The sequence below is a fragment of the Podarcis filfolensis genome (assembly GCF_964270895.1).
Source record: "Podarcis filfolensis genome assembly, chromosome: 11".
Taxonomy (NCBI): domain Eukaryota; kingdom Metazoa; phylum Chordata; class Lepidosauria; order Squamata; family Lacertidae; genus Podarcis; species Podarcis filfolensis.
In genome coordinates, this window is record NC_139613.1 from 34520166 (window position 1) to 34543078 (window position 22913).

General features: G+C 39.1%; 1 long non-coding RNA gene across 4 annotated transcripts in view; it reads left to right on the forward strand.

Moving 5' to 3' along the window:
• The window catches only part of LOC310745061, a 133706-nt gene that overhangs the window by 69278 nt on the left and 41515 nt on the right, over nucleotides 1-22913 (forward strand). For 3 of the 4 annotated variants that reach the window (XR_014539879.1, XR_014539880.1, XR_014539882.1), the window contains 2 exons: nucleotides 4954-5111; nucleotides 5803-7190. This is a non-coding gene — a long non-coding RNA (uncharacterized lncRNA). Of the gene's footprint in view, nucleotides 1-4953; nucleotides 5112-5802; nucleotides 7191-22913 lie in introns of those variants that run through there. The other variant, XR_014539881.1, reaches the window with a different exon arrangement.

Genomic DNA, 22913 nt, shown 5'->3' on the forward strand with positions numbered 1-22913 from the left:
AATTCTCCAGCCTTTGGACTAGCAGAATTCATGCCAAACTCCTGAGTTATGGAATCTCTCCCTCAGATTCCCTAAAACTAGACCAAATCACTGCTCAGAGACTGATCCGCCAAAGACTGGATGACATCGATTTACAGCGAAATTATACGCTGGGGGGAGGTGTTTGTTCGCCCCAGAACATTGGTATCACTTTAACTTACTGCGTTCCATCATACCTCTCCTCCCTTTCGACTGTTGCACATAGACTGGCCTTCACCAAAGCGAGGTTTAACGTTTTTCCCTCCAATGTCCTGAGACATAGGTTCTCAAAGGGTCAAGCCCCCGCCGTGTGCGAATGTGATAAGGTGTCGCCGGAGTCGCTCCAGCACATTATGTTCACTTGCCCCTTGTTTAATGTGCTACGGGCAAATTTGTTGGGATCAATCATACAGAAACTAGAGGGCACCCCACCAAAATTCCACCTTGCCCAAATCTTGCAGGACAAGGATACCCACACGACCCTGAAGGTGGCTAGGTTCCTAGTTGCTGTCCTTTCCCAAAAGCGACGCCAAGGAGCTCTACAAGCTAATTAAGGCGTAGTATGCCTTTCCATTTTATAGTATTTTATTGTTATAGTAGTGTTTTAGCGATTGCTTTTTTTTTCCTCCTTACGGCACAAGCTGTTATTTATGTGTTGTTTTTACCTGTATGGGCCTATGGCCGTAATAAATGATATTCTATTCTATTCTAAACTGGGATTTGCACATAATCTATAACCATGAAGGTGTCCTGACGTCTGCATATAAAAACTCTTTCACTTTCCCCTGCTTTGTTCTGTTCCTTCAGAACTTAATAAGAGCTTTCAAATCCTCCCAAAGGCCTATCTAGGTTCTCCCCCTATATCCCACAGCTGCCAACCTGATGCCTGTGGGAAACCAACAAGCAATAGCCCTCTCCTGCGGTTGTTTTCCGGCTACGGGTATTGAGAGACTTTCAGCCTCTGATCCTGAGGTGGCATATAGCCATCGTAATTGGTAGCTGTTGATAGTTTTACCCTCCATGAATTTGTGTAATTTCTTCTAAAAGCCATCTAAGTTGGTTTCTATCACTGCATCTCCTGGTAGGAAAAGTCAACAATTTAACTACCGGTATGTCTGCCCTGAATCTTCCAGCATTTCATCTCTTTGGATGACCCTCAGGTTCTAGCATTAAGGGAGGAAGAAAAACTTAACGCTATCTACTTTCTCCACATCATGCTTCCCCCACCCCCATTCACCAAACATAACATTTCTTTTCATACAGTACTTTATCCAGATAATTTTTGATGCCTTTTTCTGCATTTTTTTCCAGCTCTACAGTATTTTATTTTATTTTTTGAGATGCAGGAAGCAGAACTGTCCACAGGATTACAAGTGTGATCGCACCATGGGTTTGCATGAAGACATTACGAGATTGGCAGTTTCATTTTCAGTCCCTTTTCTAACTCTTCTCTAGCATGGAATTTTCTAACATTTTCATAGCTGCCTCACACAAGGCCTGTGATTTCCACCAAAACACCACAGTTTCTTTCCTGATTAGGCACTGCCAGTTCAGACACCATCCATGTATACTTTAGGATTTAAAAGTGGTGCGATGTATTAACTATTTGTAACCCACTGTGGAAATCATTATTCTGAAGATGTAGGCTCTAACGTATTTGTGAGTTTTTGGATATTTGGGATTGTGGCTGTTGTATAACAAAATTATGTGGATGCAAGGAACTAAATTGTTACGTACCCTCCAATATTTCTCCAAGGAAAATAGGGATGTCCTATTCCATATTAATAATAATAATAACAACAACAACAAAAATTTTATTATTTATAACCCACACATCTGACTGGGTTGCCCCAGCCACTCTGGGCAGTTTCCAACATGCGTAAAAACATAATAAAACATCAAACATTAAAAAAACTTCCCTAAACAGGGCTGCCTTCAGGTGTCTTCTAAAGGTTGTATAATTACTTATCTCCTTGGCTCTGGCGTCACATAACTCCATACCCTCCAACACTTCTCTGATGAAAATAGGGATGTCCTAAGGAAAAAAAGGGACAATTCCAGAATCAAATCAGAAACTGGGATGGCTTCTGTAAATCTGGGACTGCTCCTGGAAAATAGGGACGCTTGGAGGGTCTGCTGTCCAGAGATCCATATGTGCTCAGATGAGCAAATGAGTCTTCTGTCATTCAGTACTGAATATTATGTAGGCCCTCTTCTGCATGAAAATCTTTCTCCTCAATGGAATTGAATGGAAAACCAGGGTGGACAACATAGCATCTATCACAGAAACCATTTTGTTACTCTGTCAGCATACTTTGTCACTATGGCTTGTTCAGTCACTGGAGACACTCTTTTGCTCCGGTATTATAACTTTTATTTTATTTATTTGAGGCATTTATAGGCTGCCTTTCATAATATCTATCCCAGGGTGGTTAAAGAGCAATCATTTACACATGCTGAAGAGCCAACAGGTATGCACCGAGTTTTTGTTTTTGTTTCGCTGGCTCTCTGCAACAAATCACTAAGCCCTCCTGAGCTGAGAAAGTAGTTGGCAGATGAGATGGGGGTGGTGCTGTAAGTGAACAAAAAATAAAATCCCAACAGCATATGTAGATCTGGTGAGTGTGTCGTTTTTTGGCAAACCCTGCTTGTGAGTATTTCAAGACAGCTTGACAGACTATAGGGGATTAGTTCACGCATACCATTGAGTCTGCATACCGAAAGCCTTTTAGTAGAGAATTTTTATTATAGCTGTAAACCCTTGGAAAAGTTGCCAATTAGCTGAAAAGCATTATCTGGCTTTGTCCATCTTCTTTTCCTTCAGTTTACAGAAATATAGTAATAAGATAATATATATGTTGTACTCTTTACTGCAAGATACCCACAGAGGTGGCTGGTACTAAATTGTGCTGAAAAGTTGCTGAATAGTTATCTGGGTGTTCACAATGCCTCTTTATGTGCATTGATTAATTTTATATTCTTTGCTCCATAAATCAAGGTAATAAGGAACATTTCCAAATGTGCCACTGAAAGTACCTTTTGCATTACCTTTGTTCTATTTAGAACCTTGTTTGTATTATATACTGCAGAACAAGCTAATATACAGTTGTAGGTCTAGGGATGTGCAAGTCTCTCTTAGCACTCTTAACATGGTCAGATTATTACTGTGTTCTCTGATTCGACTTGATGTGTTCAAGGATCTTCTCTGATCTGAAAGGTCAGCTGCTTTTAGATGTGCACCAGCAGAATACTAATACTGTCCTTATTCAAATTACCTGGTACAGTACTTATTAAATTGATGGCCTTGTGCTCTAATTTAATACTGCCGTTGTTCAGAGACGGGTCGCAGCTGCACTCTGTGCTGAATTAGGTGGATCTGAGGCAAAGTTCAAGCAGAAACCATGGTTTTGGGCTGCATTTTCCCACTAAATTAGCAGTCAGATGCAGTGTATAATTAATTAGCACAAACCAGGGAAAGCTTGTCATTTAATAAGCCTTTTTTATTTCCACATTACACAAACAGTGGGAATTGATCCATTAAGTGCCTGGCTATTAATGCTGTTTAATGTATGTCTGGTTGCTAAATTGAGATGTCTAGTTACATACATACATTCAGTTTTCAAGAGCTCCTCACAGATTGCTCAGCGATTGCTGAGATTTTAAGTCATGTTCTACAAATCAATACCGTCTTATGAACATAGTTGGCTCAGACAGAAAGATCTAAAATGTTAGGCGTTGCTTGGTTTGAAAACATTATGTCCGAAAGATGGTCCTGATACACTGTTTTTATCTACTTTAAAAAAATCTGTTTATTATTATTGAATATAGTGTTCATTAATTATTTAACTTTGAGAACCATTCAAGTCATGAGAAGAGCATAGAGAATTATCTGTGTTTATGTTACAGAAGAGGTGAGGCAGGTGAACAGCTTAGAAATTGCCCATAATTCTAAAACGATCCTAAAATGATTACCTCCATTGGCTGCAATCCAACAGGGAACACGAGCACCACCTGCACATTTTCTGAGTGTTATACTCTCACCATCTGCCCTTAGAATATTCCAAAGATTCTTTTAAAGTGTCACTGCATTTCAAAAGCAGTTTGGCGGGGGTGAGGGGGCAGTCAGCATGAGAGGGATGTTCTGGTGCAGAAGTAGTTTGGCCTCTTTGCTTCTTTCCTAAGCTGATGAATGTTAATTTTACCTTTATGTTGAAACATATCCTCCAATTTCTCCCCCGGCAAAAGAGGCTTCTGTTTTTCTCCCACATTCTCAGGGTGCTTTGGATTTTGATGGGTTCAGGGCTGAGCTTTCTTGAACACTGTGAGGTGAGACCTGCAGGTATAGGGTGGTATATAAATTAAATAAAATGGTGTGTTTTTCTTTCCATGAAACATTTATTGTGTACTCTGCACCCAACCATGGCTGAAAACCCTTATGTGAGGAGTTCATAGAAATCATAAAAATGAAGAGCTGGAAGGGACCACAAGGGTCATACAGCCCAACCCCCAGCAATGCAGGAATCTTTTGCCCAATGTGGGGCTTGAACCCCCAACTCTGAGATTAAGTGTCTCATGCTCTACCAACTGATGACGTGTTTGCCTGGACTTTAATTGAAGCAACATGCTAAGTTAGGGGAGGCTGGTTACTATATACACCAGATTGGTGGTGGTGGTGGTGGCGGCAGGGTAGGGTACAAGTACACATTACTTGTCTAGAGAGGTATATTGCAAAATTTGGAGAAGTGCAAATATTAAAGATAGCTGAATTTTGGTTCATGTGTTGTTTCAGGAAGTACAAATGGAGTATATTTGCCTTCAAATGTGAACCGAGATGAACTGAATTTCTCCTCCATCAATAATAGATGGGCACACTGATTTTGTTTTTAAGGAAAGTTCTTCCTTTTGCCCCCCTTTTAATTCTGCACTGATTTCTAGGTGCACAGTATATAGCCTTTCTGCAATCCCATACTAACATGAAAGGTCACCTGAGGACAGGATGCTCAGGCACCCAGGAAGGCGGTAGAAGTTGGCTACTGGAGATATGACTGGCAGAATGAAAGACTCACAGAGCTCTTGGCCATCTTGAAAGCAAGGTAAGCACAACAGAAACCTCATACCACCATGAAAATTTCATCAACATTTTCTCTCTGCTTTGCTAATTTTTAATACAATTTCTTTTCTCATCAATTGATGGAGAATGGTTAAGAAAGCACATAATATTTTTTTTCCAGAGACAGCTCTCATATTTTTATTCATTGATGCCATAAATACTGCCATGCTACATCAGGCCAGTGCTTTTTTTCTTTAAAAAATGTTTAAGGGTACTCTCATTTTCACTCAAGAAAATCACCATTTTATAGTTCAAATCAGGAGAAATAAATACAGTAAATGGACAAAAGTGCAAAGAACATGCATTACCTCATGATGATGAAAAATAGTAATTTTCCTCCTCATAGTGAAATACTGCCCCTTAATGAGGCCAAATTTTCATCAGTAAAGCACCACACTTCCACATTCCACACTGCTTCACACATTAAATGCTTGCTTCCATCAGAGACTCAGGAAATGAAGCCGACATCGGAGGTGGTAACAACGAAACTGACCAATCACTGTGCTAGATTCCAACTCCTACTTCACACATTAAATGGTCGCTTCTGTCTGAGACTCAGGAAACACCATGACAGGAAATGAGGCTGCCATCGGGGATAGCAACGGAACTGACGATTCACCGTGCTAGAGAAGAAACTATTTTATTATTTTTTAATTAGTTTCTTCTCCTGTTAGATTCACAAAATGTTTAGGGGTATGCGTACCCCTGCATCCCTCCAGGAAAAAAGCACTGCATCAAGCTGATAATCACCTCCAGTAACCTCAGGTAAGGGGTGTTTCCTTAGGCAAAGCATGATGGTGTGTATTTGTATTTGCCATCTTTGGCTGAGACTCAGTACTTGGTAATCAGAACATTTGGTCATCATAGCTAATGACTACTAATAGGATTCATTTTATTTGGGTCTTTTTAGAGGAATGCAAAAACCTAACCCAACAGCCTGTAGCATATTAGCATTCTTATTAACCTGGGGTTCAAATACCCCACTCAGTCATGAATCACACTAGGTGACTTGGGACCTGTCGCTCACTCTCAACCACTGTGGCATTTGCCCTCCTATGTGTGTGACATCATACTGGGTTCATAGGGAAAGGGCTAACTAATTGTAAAATGACTAACCAATGGGAACCCAGGGGGCAGAGTTAACTGTGTATAAGGTTTATGCACAGAGGGGTTTTTTAGGGAGTTAGAGTTGTTGAGAAGCCAGTCTGGAGTTAGAAGAGAGAAATAAGAAAAGTCTGTGGGTTGGGCTAGTCTGGTGGGAGAGAGTGAGAGAATTTGTTAAGATGAGTCAGTCAAACAGTTGAGATAATCAGTCAGAAGGTATTAGGAAGGTATAGGCCGGTAAAGAAACTAAATTTAAGATACTGACAGGAATATTATCTGAGAAACCATAAACTTGTTAATGTTTGTAAAATAAACTTGTTTTTTTGGTTCACTTTTAACGACTGACTGGACTCAGTGTTTTACCAGAGAGTAACTGGTTGGTGGCAGCAGGGAAGCAAGCACAGTGGTGGCACAAGGATCAATAGACAGGTGGTTTTGTTTTTTGTTATTTTAAAAAATAATTTTTATTAAGTACAAATTAGAAAACATACATATTCACAACAAAAGAAAAAACAAAAGAAAAAGAAAATACATCTAACCAAGGAAAAAGAATTAGAGAATATTTTGTCTCTTTTCATATTTACAGTTATTTATACCTCTATAAAATGCTATTCACAATAAAGCAGTGAAATGAAAGATAAGATATCAGAAAAAAGAAAAAAGAACAAAGAAAGAATAAAAAAGAAAAAGAAAAAGATCATAAGTGAAAACTTTTAAAAGTAGATAAGTACTCACAATACATAGCCGTTTCCCATCTATATTTATATTCAATTGTATAATTTTATCTTGTCCTTATCTACCTTAAATAAATTGTTTTTAATAAAAAAAAGACTTCCACCGTTTACCTCGCGCGTTTTTAATAATCCGTTCGTCAGAACCTCTGTTCTTCATATTTTCCCTTCAGATTACCTTAATGTCTCACTTTGTATTTTTTATATTACGCACAAGATTATTCTAAACACAACCAGATTTTTGTGGTTGAGCTCTGGTTTTGTAAATAATCATTTAAGCATTCCCACTGCTTCATAACCATAGTTTTGGATTTTCTCCTTATAATATCCGTCAATTTTGCTAATTCCAGGTACTCGTAAAGTTTCCCCAACCATTCTCTTTTTGTTGGGATGCTGTCTTCTTTCCAATAGCTAGCAATTAAAATTATTGCCACTGTTGTCACGTATAGAAATAAGTTAGTTTTATCTTTTAAGATATCTTTATCTAGAATTCCTAATAGTTATCCCTCTGCCTTTTTTGTGTGTGATATCCTTATCAATTTTTTTATTTCGTCATGGATCATGTCCCAAAAGGTTTTAATCTTTGGGCAGGTCCACCACATGTGGTATAACATACCTTTTGTTCTGTTACATTTCCAACATTTCCAATAGATCAATAGATAGTTAAACGTCCAGGGACCCTGTGTGATCGCCACAACCACCTTGAGCTCCTTGGTGGAAAAAAGATGAGATACAAATGCAATAATTAAAGAATAGAAATAAATTCAGTAGATGTCCATTTGGTGGTGCATTTCCTGCCTCGGTCACAAGGGACATTTGAAGGACTCTAAAGCCAGAAAGGACAAGGAATGCAGCAGATTTTTTGCAGAGGAATGGGATCTTGCATTGGTTCATCTAAGGTGGGGATTTGAATGCCAGGGATTAAGAGTTTGGAATTTCATATTCCACTTCCAACTATGCCATCATAAGTACAAGTAAAGTTATGGAAAGCAAAAATAATAATAAAATAACTTCTTGGGTTGTACTGAATTGTTAATTTGTTTGAACACAAATAGTAATTGCACACTGATGTTCAGAATGATAACTTGATTTTTGACAAATGGTGATACATTTATGTAATGGTTGTTTAAAAGTTATTTAGACAAACTTTCTTTGAAAAATGTGTTGCAGAGTGGCACATGTTCAGAAATATCTCACAAAAGGCAAACAATTTAAAAATATTCTATAATCCTTTCACTGCTATTAAGAATTGTCAGAAGATTTAGCATCAAGTAGTCTGACTGAATTGACCTTAAAGTTGATGTGAGCAGTACTGAGGAAGATTATGAAGTGATTTTGGGGGCATGTCTTCTGTAAACACCTTTTGTTCTTCTGTCAATACAAGGTTCAAAGAGCATCTGATGCTACGATAGCAGGGAACGTCATCATTCTTAGGTTGAAGCCAAGGTTTATGGAAAGCTGCGTTGGGATGAGTGACAGGTTAAGAAGAAAGACCTTAAGTCCTTTTCCCACAACCCCTTTAGTGTAAAAGCAGAAAGGATTTTTTCTTTCTTTTACTCTCTTAGATTAGTGATGCTGCTCTGCAACTCTCGTGGCTCCTCAAAAATCACAATGAGGACTTTGGTTTAGTTTCAGGGTCCTGATTTGGATGGTTTAGAAAGTTAAAGAAATGTGGCATAGAGAACTTGTATAAGATAGTGGCACTTACATGGAACATTTGGTACCATTGTGGGTATATAAACTTGATGGCCATTGGCAAGCATCTGCAAAGTAAACTAGAGCTGGAGTACAAAAGAGTATAAAGTAGGAATTAAACATATTGTTGCAAAATAACACAGCACAGTTCTATGTATGTTTACTTGGAATTAAGTCCCACTGGGTTCAGTGAGGTTTACTTCCAGCGAAGTGTGTATAGCAAACATTGTATCCTTAAACAATTTTGGATTATTAGCTTGCAGTTCTACTAACTGCAAAAGTATCAAAGTAAATACTATCAATGTACAAGCACATGCAGAGTGATAAGTATGTGTACAGACTCATTCCCCCCCCCCCGCCACACACATATAAAGCTTCTTTGCTGGGCATTTTACAACTCACTAGTCGTCTTTTGTATCAGAAAATTAGAAATATACATGAAATCAATCCAATCAGAGCAAATCCAGAATCTTCTATTAATATTTTCTGGCCACTTTTCATCATTTTGGAGCACACTTTTAAATAATCTGTATAAGATATGGCAATAGGAGCAGTAGATCAATGACTGTGCCTCATATCAGGCACTGATTGGCAATACGGCTCTATTTGTGCACATATTTAAGTTGGATTTGCACAGCCAATTCCTTTCCCACATAGGGTGACTTTTGTGATCTTTTGTTGCAGGAAGATCTACCTAGAGCCTGGTAGAATATAAAATGTGTTGCATCTATTCCTATGATCTCACATGAATCACATGAATGGTGATGGTTACAAAAAAGAAAGAAAGAAAAATAGGAAAGCTTCAACTGTTGGTAAACAAAGTGACGAAGCTTGTAAAAATAAGACCATAGTACTGAAAAGCCCTTGGTGGAGTAAAAATAATTTTTAATATTTCTGTAGTAGCATTTGTATACAAATTAGGAGGAGGTAGAAGAGCAGGAAGAGGATCCTAGCAAGGGGTGTGGCCAGGACTGGGACAAGCAGGGGGTGGAGAAGGAAGTACTCACAGGGTGACAGAGGACAGCTAGGGGAAGGGGGTCAATGCACAGGAACCAGAGCAGCAGAACCCATCACCAGACCCAGAGGGGCCCCTGTCTCCATGAACACAGTGGGTTCTGGGGCATAGGGAGCAGAGGGAGGGACACTCTAGGAGGCTGAGGCAGACAAGGGGCCACAGCCCAGCTCCCTAGCTGGCCAGGTGGAGCTTGCTAACTCTGGGAGGAGGGGTGTGATTCCTCAGCTAGAGAAGGCTTGGAACAGGTGAGGGTCACCTGCCTCATCAAGCTCAGGTGCTGCAATCAGTGTGTAAAACACAGAAGGGAAGCAGAGCTAAGGGGCCGTGTCAGCTCAACTGCCTATGTTGGTGGATGTTGACTTGGATGTTTCTGGACTCTACGGGACTGTGCTTTGGGTTTGACTCTGGACTGTGTTCTGACTGCTGGACTTCAGACTTAGCTACTTGAGCCTGGATTGTGTTTCCTGACCTTTGCACTTTGCTTGTGTGGCTTGAACTTTGGACTTGACATACTGACTTGCTGCCAGGTAGGCCAGGGATCCAGTACCAGTTGTTCAGGTAAGAAATTTTAGGGGTCCGTATTCTGAAGGAGCTACAGTTCTTGATTTCTGTTTGCTTGGGTGCTCTCTTATCCCTTCGGCTGACAAATGAAAAAACAATGCGAGTAGATAACAAAAGGTACATAGTTCTTGTATGTTCTCAGAGGATGGGTTTTGTGTGAGTGTGTGCGTATATAATCATCGTTACATTGCCCATACCTTGCTTTTCCAGGTCTCAAAAGCAGCATGACCTTAATGTACACTTGTACAGTTAGGTGCATAAAGCAAGTGCCCTTTGGTGGTAGTTATTCTGGGTCTCTCTGTGGGTTCAGTAAGGATGTCTGTCTTGTTTAGCACAATAGCATTAACGGTGTTGTTCTTCTAGGTCAATGCTACTCAACCTTTACCAGCTGGAAAGCCACTTCAAATTGAATTTTTAAGAAGATATGAGATGCACATGTGCACACTTCAGCAGTTTCCACTGGTAGTCTTTAAGTGTATAAAATCCATTGCATACCGCAGTGAAAATTTAAACATAAGTGGAAAGATGTGCAGGGAAGAATTGTTCCTAACATAGTTAGAAACTTTAAAGCTTACGTGAAAAGGTTAGCAAATGTTTTTAGAGAAGATCCTAAAGTGGAAGTGGGAAAGTAGAGAAGAGTGATAAGCAGAGGAAAGAATAGTTGCTGGGAATGTACCCCAAATATTGCATTGTTGGTTTCCTTGAGGAAAACTGAAACATCTTTAGCCAAAGGTGAAAATACATGTCAGCAAAGAAGCAAACTGAAGTGGTTATGAGTGACTTGGAGGAGGAAGAGCAGCCTGTAGAGCAGGGGTGGCTAGCTAGTGGACAGGATCCACTTTGCCAATCCATAGGAAAGAGCCTTCCAGCCCTGCTGCTTTCTCATCTGGTCTGATTGGTAGATAAGGTATTCTGGCTGATCTTTTGATCTCAGGGGATAAAATCCTTCTGACTGCTCTTTAGAAGTCCTCTCTAAAGAGCAGTTGGAAGGATATTTTATCTCCTGTCTTAGCAATATGCACACCACAGTGCTGAGATCTGAGATAAGCGCTCTGCCTGCCGTTTAAGAGTAAAGGGCACCGTTTTCCGTATCACCTCAGCTAGAGTGGAAATGTTGACTTTGTTTGCACAGTGCTCAAGTTGGGAGCGCTGGAAATGCTGGGGGTTTCTTGTGTGTGTGTGGCTCCACATGTGTGAGAAAGAGCATATGTCTGCATATGAAAGGGACAGATAGACTGAGTGTCTGGTGAGTTTGTGTACTGTATGTATGGCAAAGATGCATGTGTGTGAATGTATGTGTTTGCGTGGCCAGACGCACCAGCTTGTGTGGGCAACTGGGGAGAGGGCAATGCCGCACCTCCTTCCCTAAGCTGGACAGAAGCTTCCCAGACTTTGGGAAGGAGGTGCCAGGTCTCTGACAGGATGCTTTAGCTCTGCTGTCGCCTTCTCAAAGCTGTGTGGGCTTTGGGAATGTGGAAGGGCACTTCGACCCCACTAGAACATTGCGTCTCACTCCTTAATAAAAAGAGAAATGTCATGCCTTGCAGAAAAGGATGTTAAGAGGGGATATTATAGTTTATTGGGTAAATACATTTTGTTCTTATCTAAGAACGTTGACTCTGCTTAACACCTTTTCTCCCTTGATCCTATACAGTGGTACCTCGGGTTAAGAACTTAATTCATTCTGGAGGTCCGTTCTTAACCTGAAACTGTTCTTAACCTGAAGCACCACTTTAGCTAATGAGGCCTCCCGCTGCTGCCGCACCGCCGCCACATGATTTCTGTTCTCATCCTGAAGCAAAGTTCTTAACCCGAGGTACTATTTCTGGGTTAGCGGAGTTTGTAACCTGAAGCGTCTGTAACCTGAAGTGTCTGTAACCCAAGGTACCACTGTATGTTAAAGTAGAATGAAAATGTATACAGTGGTACCTTAGTTCTAAAACTTGATCTGTTCCGGAACTCTGTTCCAAAACCAAGGCGTGCTTTCCCGCATAAAGTAATGCAAAACTGATTTCAAAAACAGCCCTAAAACAGCAATTTAACATGAATTTTACTATCCAATGATGCCATTGATCCAAAAAATGAAAGCAATAATCAATGTGCTGTACTATAAAATAAATAAGACAGTATTGTAGATGATAAAAATTAAAATTAAATATTTTTCATACCTGCACTGATGATAGTCATTGTTTGAATGGAGGGCTTTTATCCATTTCCGCAGTCACACAATCAATCAGTAGCTGAACTAGGTTTTACACAGTCACAAAAAGAAATTAACCGAAAAAGCCTCAACAACAAAAACACAAAATAAATAGCGAAAACAAAAGCACCAAACTTAATCCATTCCGGGAGTCTGTTTGACTTCTGAAATGTTTGAAAACCAAGGTGCAGCTTCTGATGGGTGCAGGCGCCCCAGAAACAAGAGCCAACAACTGCATCGGACGTTCGGCTTCCAAAAAACGTTTGAAAACCTTAACACTTACTTCCGGGTTTTCGGCATTTGGGAACCAAGGTGTTTGAGTACCAAGGTACCACTGTATTAGTATGAAATAATAAGAGAGCCAGTGTGGTGTAGAAAGTTGGATTTGGGCTGTAGGGAGGTAATATCCCAGATCATTGGGTGGGGGGTGAAGTTTATTGGTTTCTTCAGCATATCTCACAAGTTTGTTACGTGCCTTAAGTAGAGAAATAACATGTGTTTAGAGGAACTCCTCAGGGAAAGGGTGGATACAGCTTTAACTTTAAAAAAAAAATCCAATGTGAGAAGCCAATTAATGTTAATACACAATGGCAACTTGATCGAACGTCCTTGCATCATCTATATTCTATTACTGGCTACATGGTCTCAGTGTGTTTCAGATCTCTCCATTCTTCTGTGTCCTTTTTGAAATGCTCCTACACAGAAAAGCATCTACATTTATTTTAGAATAGTTTGTCATTTTTATGTAATCGTAACTCAAGCTGCAATTTGGAAAATTTGTCTTATTTCCACTACTGAAAAATCATATTTTCTCAGTTACAGCATGTCAGAAGTATAATTCATGTTAATTCAAAATACCTTAAGATATTTCTAAGTATTCTTCATTGTAGCAAACTGAATATTCCTTGAAAGGATTTTTGCACATTCAAAAGAAAAGAAGGGGGGAAAGGAGTAATTAACTGCTCTAAATACGCTCCCTCTTATAATAATAGGATGTCTTCAGTCAGATTTGCAGAATTTATTTTATTTCACTAATTGATTGGTATATTCATCATTCAAGGATATATTAGGTAGAGCTGGATTCTAAATGACTTTCCTCTGATAAGCCTTCCAATTAATTCTTCTCACACTGTTTTCCCAGTGACATTTGAACTTCTTTCATTATATAAAACACATCTTGAATAAGACATTGCTGAATAATAATCAGGGATGCTAACATGTTAAGAATTAGACCCTGACAAAGTCAAATGTATTCTGATTTAGACAATGAGCTCAACTAATGTCATTTTCACTGTATCATACTGAAAGAGAATATATTCTTTCCCTCACTGCACGTGTTGTTAATTTACAAATGTTTCAAGAAAAATATCTGGAGCATATTATAAATAGGGAGGAGGGATAGACTCTTTTTTAATACTTAAGGCATACCATTTTGAGTTTTCCTTACATTTTTTTATTCCATGTTGTCAGGTGTTTGTTGTCTCCTTTTTGAAAAGGGATGTCTTCATTTGGGCAAGCAGCCATCAAATAAGTTATTCTTTAAAACCCGTGTTAAATCATGTGCTAGGTTACATTTGCTTGCCAATTTGCATTTTGCCTAATACAGTCAGCAGATTTCCCTCACATAGACAGAGAGCACGGATAATATCGGATTTAACTGGCTGGCTAATACAAGGAGCAGCTCATTTTAAATGGTCCCTACATCTTTATAGGAAGTTAGAAATGAAGACATTACTTCAAAATGTAGGTAATTATTGCCTCCTCTTTTATCAGTTCTATTTTCTGAGGTATTATCATAAGATAGCACTTTAGTATTAAGTAGGGCCTTAGAGTAGCAATAAATCAGTCCAACTGAGTCATCATTGTCCGAGGCATCTGAACTACTGAAATGTTGTGGATCCTACAGAGAGTGTGAAATCACTTGACCCTTGGCATTAACCTTTGCTGAATGAATAGACACTGCTTTCCACATCATGGAACAAAAGCAGAATAGTATTGATTAAACACCACATTCACTTGATATTAAATACTGGCTGAACTCACTCCTTGCTTTTCAGTTCCAGAGGGAGAAACCCAGAGAGTTGCTGAGTCTCAGGAGATTGCATGTTTGTAATTCAGAGCAGTATTTTTCCTACAAAAGTCCCCCCCCCCCTTGGATCAATAGCTGGCAGCCATGATCAGCCATGAGTATGTATTGTCAATTCTGACCTGTGTACTTTATCACTCAAGGTGAGAGGTCATGACGCTGTGACTAATAAGGTGGCCCTACCAGGCATGAATTGTTTCCTGATCTTAATTCAACATATATCTTTTTTTAAAAAAACCCTCCATTCTTTTCTAAAACTGTTAGTTGTTTTCTTTGAACAGCTGATTAAGCTGCTCTGCGACAACACTTATTTACTAAACCCCTCTGAGAGTTCTGCTAAATGGTTTTGCTCTTGGTGAGGATTGTAGTTCCCCAAGAAGGTAGAAGTAACAAGTTGAAGGCTTGGGACTTCGTTCTTTGGGACACCTTTGGATGAAAATGTTTGCTTGATTTGATTTGAACAGAGGTAAGAAGACGACTAAATAGAATTGAATGGAAAGGATGAATATGTGAAGTTACAATATATTAAGCTGAGAACTGAGTAGCAGCAACAACACTGGGCCTTGTTCAGCTCTCAGCCAGACAGGAAAAATTAAATTCAAAGCAAATGAAGGGTACAATCCTGTGAAACTTAGTTCCTTTCAGAGCACAGGGACTTTTGCCTTTAACTATACACTTTAATTCCATTACTTTCAGAGAGACTTATGCTGACCTTTACTGGGTTGCTCCTAGACTGTGCTCCTAAGAGCTGATGATATTTTATGCAAAATGGCATGTAGAATTTCAGACTGTCCTACTACAGCCATCAGGTGGTCATGTTTTTGAATGCTTTCCCATATAATATGCATTCTCTCTGTGTATTAAACTAGCACACTGGAGAAAAAATGGATTTGTATAGCCCTGTTCTATATTTGCTTATTTATATGGTCAGAAATATCTCCTATCACGTCCGTCCACTATCTTATTTATTTTAATAGTCCTTATGTTTTTTTAGCAGCTTTTCGGTGTGATGTTGTGAATGCAGTGAATTTGCATGATTACCAGCTTTTTCTATGAAGTAATCTTTGCAGCCATCATCTGCCGAGATCTTTGTGGAGGGCCTTCTTCAATGGATCAAATACTGAGTTTCCTTGTCAGATGCCATTGTAGGGAATTGAGTCAATTCAGAAACATCTGCATTTATTGGTGCTCTCCAATGAAGTTCTACTCAGAGTAGACCCATTGAAATCAATTAACACGACCCAGTTAGGTCCATTAATTTCAGTAGATCTACTCTGAGTAAACCTTAGTTGAATACCATGCATTGCAGACTTAGGATGTTTGATCATATAAGCATCACCATTGTTTTCCTCTGCTGAGCACAAACAGCTGTTAATGTTTGTGTGCTGTGATGAGCAAAAGCAGACATTCCTTCAGTGTATGGTTTAATACTTGGACTGTCTGTTCTGGAAATAGATGGCTGAAGAAAGGTGATAAAATGTATCCTGCTCTTTAACTTAGCAGTCCTGCCTTTTTATTGGAGCCGATCTATTTTAGAAGCATCTTGTATCCCATCTCCTCAATCTATCTCTGCACAACAGTGATACTGAAAAGCATTTTATGGAGACAAATACGGTTCCAGTTTACTTTACAGAGTGCTGTGTACAGGAGAAGGATCCTAATAAGCTTAGCGATATCTTTCAAAGGGCAGGATAGCTTACAAATTGAGCTTTGGTCAGAATGCCTCAGCATTTTCTAATGGTAGCAGGTTGAAATCCTGTGCTCACTTGCCTGGGAGTAAAACCCATTGAACATACTGCACTGGGGCTAGTTTACATGGTTGCATATGACTCTTCAGTATTTCTGGAACAGTTTGCAACCAGACTTCCAATAGATTAGAAAAAACAGCAATGGTTCATCTAAACAGCAGCTTGATTGGGCTCCAAGCAGCAGTAAACTTTTATTGTATGGTTTTAGCTTATTTTTATTTTTGTGAACAGCTTTGATACATTTTTGGGATATAGTGGTATATAAATATTTTTTATAAATACATAAACATACAAAATCCACTCATTTTTGCTCTTACTTTGAACCTGACAGAAATTGGATGTAGTGCTATTTTGCATATGTAGGCCTTTCAGCAGCTGTATATGGTAGATCGGCATTCTTGTACTTAGGCTGTGAGTTAGAAGGCTAAGAAGGCCAACTATTGAGGTCATGGTTGATTTAAGATTTGAAACGGATGTTTTCTGGCCCCAAGTCCACCTTTTTGCCCACGACATCAGCTCTCACTCTCTAAGAGAGTTTATCATCTTTAAAGTCTCCACATCAACCATTCCTGCTTTTAAGAAAATGTCATGCACTGTAGATTGAGTGTTTAAAACGTTGATATGCTGAACTTGATAAATAGCACTGGATAAATAGAAGAAAATCAGAAAGGGGAAAGTATAGTTGTTGCATGTATATATGCCAGAACTTCTTGTATTACTTGGCTGTTGAAGCAACATGGAAGAGCAGAACAGAGCCCTTTTGCTTCTAAAGTGTGGTTCCAAAAGCGATCACCGGAGATTTGTCCTACAAAGTATCAGGTGCATGATTGCAAATTAACAAGTGTTCCTTGCAGTGCATGTTGAGAGATGTAACATTGACTTTGGAATAAGAATCAATATTCTTTGATCTTGGAATCCTTTGTCTTGTTTCATGTGCAAAGTTGCTTAAGGAGAGCATTTTTTTCTGCACCAGAGAAGACAAAACATTAGGAGACAGCAAACAATTGATTCCTAATAAATCAGTTTTACCTGTGTAGATAGAAAGTTTAAGCAAAAGGCAAAATAGATATCTTCCAGTTAAATAATTGCATGGGCATACATTGCCACTAGATTATATGCAGCTCACTATCATTTAATGTATTTTGATCTTCTTCTTTGACTAGGCTCTTTTACATGTTAGAAGTAAACTAGCATAGGAGCCACCTCCTAGGAACCATGGAGGCTTTGGCCCCCACAAAACACTTTAGGGCCTCCCCCAAGTTGATGGTCATTCTCATTCAAATGGTGAGTGTGCACTTTATCATGTGATCAATTATGTGGTGCGGGGCTTACCTGGGCTCCCACAATATTTTATTTAAGTTGGCACCGCACCCCTGTAAACTAGCAAAACTAATCCCTAGTTTTTTCTTTTTCTTTGAAAGACAATACATGCAGTATCCATTCACTGAACACTGTTGTTTACTCACAACATATTGCACAAGGAAGCAGTATGAAGCAAAGAAAAGCTCTAAGGGTTCAACTTTGTCCAACGTAACAGACCCTGTAGTCTAATGGAAATAAGATAGCACAACTTAGGAGCTGTTCCCATCTGATATAAACTCTTTCTAGGCATTCAATTTCTGTGTGAAGTAATCAAAGAAAGGGTTCAGGAACAATTCACTAGCTTCACTCCTTCTATGAATGCATGAAGATATTTGTAATGTCACTTAAGCACTCTCTCTTTAACTGCTAAATCTAACCCAGGAGCATTGGACTGCGGGGGTTGAGGAAGGAGTCTTTACCCCTTCCATCCCCACCTCTCAATAGCCTTGGGAAGAAATCCAAGTAGGGAAGCCTGTTTATACTTCTCCACAACTATTTACATTTTTAAAACATGTTCATTAATTGCATATACACAATAGGCAGCGGCTAGCTACATTGCCATAATTTTTTCAACACTATCTCGAGATGAATCGGAGCTGAGTTGCAAGTTTCGCCAGACTTACAGCCAGAAATCAATTAAGTGTTGTTTGATGGTGCCTCTGCCATCCAGCTTGAGTGTTAAGATCACTGGGGGAAGCTCTTCAAGGTGTCCCATTGCCTGGCAAAGTGTGTGGTGTGATGAAGCGACCAAAGGTCATCTGCATGGGGATTAGATACCCTTCCTTTTGAAGTGTGGATGGTGCTGATGTTGTTTCCCTTTTGGTGCTGGTATAAGATGCATTTTTTTCTCTCTAGGTATATGAGTGTTCTAGATGGTCATGTGGCTAATTGTGACCTGAGTCCTATCACCTGCTGTGAATTGCTTTGAATTTTTTATCTGATCTCTGATTGTGTGCCGTGGTAGCGATTCACATGATTGCATTAGCTTGCTTTATTTTATGATGCCAATGTTGTATTCTGCCCTGGGATCACTAGGATGAAGGGTGGGCTTATTACCCTAATAAATAATATATAAATAGATTGCTTCAAGAAAGTTTGTAATGAAATAAATTGCTTTGGTGCATCTGGGAATGTCTTGTGGTGTTCTGGTGTTCTCCCAGCCCCACTGAAGTTCTGTAGAAGTTTAAGGATGAAAGTGGCAATTTGGTAATTGTATGCGTCTTTTTGGCTTTGTTGCTTTGGCAGTTGTCTGCTAGGATTTTACATGGTTGTGCTTTACTCTTTTATTTAATTTTAATGAACATACTGGAAAAAAGGTTGCAGAAATAGATCTGGGATGAAGAATATGTTATGGAATGGCAACTCTACACTGAAGCTCAGTACATTCTGGTGTGTTCTTCTCCCCACACTCTCCCAGAAAGATTTCTCATTCTTCTTACTGCTAACTCTGTTCGACACTATAAGCCACAGCAACTGTGTGTTCAGAAGCACAAGGAAGGCTCTGGAAGCTGATGATATTATAAAGGGTTGTGCTTCATAGATGTACTCTAGTGGCCACTTGGCCTTTGATTATGCAAATGCCATAATAGATAATAGAGCCTTTGGATCTGGCAGATGTTGCCATTACAATTCTAAGCAAGGGGCTGGCTCAGATACGTTAAACCTCAGGGGGCCCCCCCTGCCTCAATACCCTTTAGTATCCATCTTGCATGCCTCTCCAAATGCCTACTGTATTGGATTGTAAGTATTTCATAGCTAGAATTGTTTACCTTTCTGTGAATAGCAACCCCCACTTGCTAGTGCCCTGCAATATACCGGTAATTGCAAAACAAGGTACTAATGATGGCAATGTGACTCATACGTTTACTTGCATGTATTAAATGATTGTGCTGATTAGGATTGTAAAATCCCAACTTGAGGCTAGCCTCAAGAAGAATTATACCAATGCTTGGGGCAACAGAAGCTGGTGAGGTAGTGCAATAAGCAGGAAGAGACTGCCCCCACGAAGAAGCAACCTTAGGGGAAGGGTGGCCTCATATTGGCAAGAGACGTGGAGGCAGTGGGCAGATGAAATCATTGCCATGAGGGTGTATAGCTGTGGCAGGGCTAGTGGCAGCTAGTGTAGGCATTGTCGCAGAACACCATTGGTGCTCATGTCTGCGTGCTCATGGCCTCTCAGCAGCCACACACCTGCACTGTGCTGACATGAGATGTGTCTCCCATTAGTAAAGACATGAGGGCTTTTCTCGCTCTTAGTTGCCACAAGTGTGGCAAACTATTCCTACCTATCACATTGAAATGAATTCAAAGCACAGTTGTACCTCAGGTTAAGAATTTAATTCATTCTGGAGGTCCGCACAATTTCTGTTCTCATCCTGAAGCAAAGTTCTTAACCCGAGGTACTATTTCTGAGTTAGCAGAGTCTGTAACCTGAAGCGTCTATAACCCAAGGTACCACTGTAGTGCATTTGCAGTCATCCTTAATCACAGAATCATAGAGTTGGAAGGGATCCTGAGAATCATTTAGTCCAGCCCCCTGCAGTGCGGGAATATGCAGTTGTCCCATACAGTGATCAAATCTGCAACCTTGGCATTATCAGCATCACGCTCTACCCAACTGAGGTATTCTGCTCCATCTTGCCAAATGGGATTATTATCCCTTTCCCACACCCCGTACCCTGTTCTCCCACCCCCACCTGAAGACTAGTTTTGGGTGACAGGCATGTTCTTTTTAAAAAATGAAGCATAATGCATACAGTGATTTACTTCAAATCTCTCTATAAAGATTTGAGTCTACTGTTAGTAACAACACGAGGGTGATGTTCAAGAAGAAAGAAATATGTTGGGAAATGTTTTGGAAAATTTGATGGCCAAGATATAAAGTATAAGTATATGCAAATTTGAGCAATGAAAAACAATTTTGAAAAATGCTTCTTCTAATTGCTGTGCTCCAGTTTAATTCTGCTACTGCTACTGTGATATTTCCTTGGGAAATGTACGTTACTGTATGATATGCCCGGAACCTAGTAAGTCTTAATGCTTTTTTTTTTTTTACTTCTAAGGTAAACATATCTTTAACTACTTTTTATCTTACCATTAAGACAAAGACAGCCTACTTTGTTTCTGCAGTATACTTATAAAAACATCACTAAGCTATACTTTATAATGGGGCACCTGGCATTTCCTAAACACGGTGAGAATAGCAAAATGTGGTGCTGTGCTATGAAATCTGTTTTGTGCAGTGAAATAGTGTGTGTGTAGAACTTATAAACTGATGATAATCTTCTTGCATCTTTTCCCCATCTCTATTTTTTCCTCCCTTATCACTCTGAGATGAAAAGTCTGTGGATTTATCTTGTGCCTGTCATGGTTCTTCACATGACTTAAAAATAATGAATTGCAGTACTCACTGATGATTTATGATTCTCACTGACGTAATTAATGATACACATCAGTTTTTCCTCTTAATTGAAGGAGGCACAACAACAAACTCATTCCCCAACATACATTAAAGGAGGACACAAGCCAAGGGGACATATTAGAAATGTTTATAGTTTTATATTTTTGAATGTGAAATATGGAGGAAATTAGATTTACATATGCTAGCTAAGCCAAAGGCTTTTTGTCTAGTTTTTTGTTTCAGGAAAATGAATACTGCTGATGTAAACATAAATTGAATACTGCAATGTGTTAGGCCTTTCCCCAAATCTCCAAATAAAACGGTGTTCAGAGGTGTGTATGCTTCTGTGAGTCAGGATGTGGAACAGTTTTATTTTTTATTTTTTAAAATTCTCTCCTTTTTAAAATGTAAAACTCGAAGCCAAAAACATTGTATTTCCACCTAATAGGCTTTAGATTACAGACTACATCCTGCTTTGCTTATTCAAACTCAGTCAGATATAATAGAAATGACAATTTATTCGAGAGGTCTGACAACTGCAGACCTTCGTTGTATTGCAAAGACTGTCTTTGCTTACATAGTCAGTTTCTCAACAGCTTTTAAAACTTGAGCATTAGAAAAATGACAATTTTGCATTGCTGTGCTCAATGAAAAGAGTCGGAGAAAGAGAATAGATATTGCTAATAATTTGCATGTTTATGATCAATTATTATCTGGGAGGTTTTCACACCCATTACAAAAAGTACTAATGCCTGTACAATAACAATTTAGCCAGTCTGAACAGTATAATTAACTTAGAACTTGGGCAAATTAATGGTTACTTAAGTAATGTTTTACTTTAGTAAAATAACAAATAAGGTAGAATTCTTTGCACATCTTTAGAAACAACGGTAGATGTGTCAAGTGTTCCAAACTTGATTTGCGCATTTTATGGTACTCCAGTCAGCTGCCTATTAAAAGTGTGATCAGGTAGTTTAGACAGTGACTAGCTGTGTCAACAGAAGGAAAGTGGGGGATTAGTCTCTATGGCAACAACAAAGTATCCCTGTTTGTAGACAGACAAATTCTGCTACATCTGAAAAAGATTGACAGGTCTATTCCTTTGCAACTGACCCATAGAAATTAGCAAGTAAAAGTTATTATACTGGGCTGTATTGAAGGATTCTCAATATCTTAAAGTGCTCTTGTAAGTTTTTCTGCAGCATTTGCATGAGAAACCTGGCAAGAATTGTTCTGAGGTTTATATCTATGGTTTGATAGATGCTTTGTGAGGGAGTATTGCTGGTGAGAATAACTTAATTTTCAGTTCTCTGTATGACAGAATTGTTGGAGCATAGACTGAAGGGGAAAACACACATCAAAGGGCCCCGGCTGAATAATATGTCACATTTCTAAACTGAGGGATTATAGGAATGCTATAAATTGTATGTTCACAATAATACAATTATAAAAAATATTTCCCTCCAATTAGCCTATCATAATTGCAATCCAGTGTTTCCAAATAATGAAGGTTCTCACTGGAAAAACCCCACACATACCAGGAATTTATGTGATTTAACCAGGTGACCTTTCTGTTTCACTTAATGTTACTGAGTTGGAAGACATAAAAGCTGTAATTGAAATATTCTACTTCAAATTTAACAGTATTACTTTTTTAAGGGAATGGAAAAGTGATGTTCCCATCTAATTGTTCACATGTCTTGTATTTAGGCACCAGATGAAGAAGCTAGATTTCACCTTTAGGCCAATCATTGCAAAACTACTTTCAAAACTCTTTTAATTTCATCAAATTATCCATTGGCAAAATTCTCTCCGGATTTGATGGATGGGGGATTGGGTTTTTTTAAAAGAGAAAAGTAAAATAACACTAGACTTGGTAAAGT